Source organism: Charadrius vociferus, unplaced genomic scaffold (assembly GCF_000708025.1).
Source record: "Charadrius vociferus isolate BGI_N301 unplaced genomic scaffold, ASM70802v2 scaffold241, whole genome shotgun sequence".
Classification (NCBI taxonomy): Eukaryota; Metazoa; Chordata; class Aves; order Charadriiformes; family Charadriidae; genus Charadrius; species Charadrius vociferus.
The window spans coordinates 200,080-200,700 of NW_009646932.1; positions in this window are offsets into that span (position 1 = coordinate 200,080).

A 621-nucleotide genomic window follows, 5' to 3' on the forward strand; every position below is an offset into this window, starting at 1 on the left:
CGGCCCACTGGCGCGTCAGTGCCGGCTGGCGTTTGGCTTCCCGGGGGGATTTCTCCTTCCAAACCGGCTCCTGGCAGAGATGTGCAATCAGGTAAGGTGGCTCGAGCAGTGACACGCAGCCGTCAGAGGGACGAGCCTGCCGGCACGGAGGGAGGCTGCCGGCACGCACCCCGGTGCACGGTGTCAGCCCGAGGGGTTGTCCAGTGCTGTGCGCCGCGGGAGCAGAGCCGTCGCTGCCCTGCCGAGGCCGGTGGGCAGCGGCACTTCCCGAGGGCAGCGCGGAGGCGGCTGTGCCGATGGCGCAGCCTTAGCAAATAGCAACCGGCTGCTGCAAACAACCGAGCTGGGTGCCCGTCTGCAGCCCGTCCCGGGGCTCCGAGACTCCCGTGCATCCTGTGAACGCGTCCTGCGACCGCGCCGTGAACTTTAAACTCCCTGGGGTGAAAAACAGGGATTTGGGAATTCTTTACTGGCTCAGCTAGACCCTAAGGAAGCCAGAGCACTCTTGCCTGCAGTCTTCATTCCCGATCTTTCACACCTCACCTCCCCGTCCAGGCACCCACTGCGAGCCTGAGCCCTGGCTCTCACTTGGGTTTCTCCTCTTTTCCAGAGCAAGCGCCT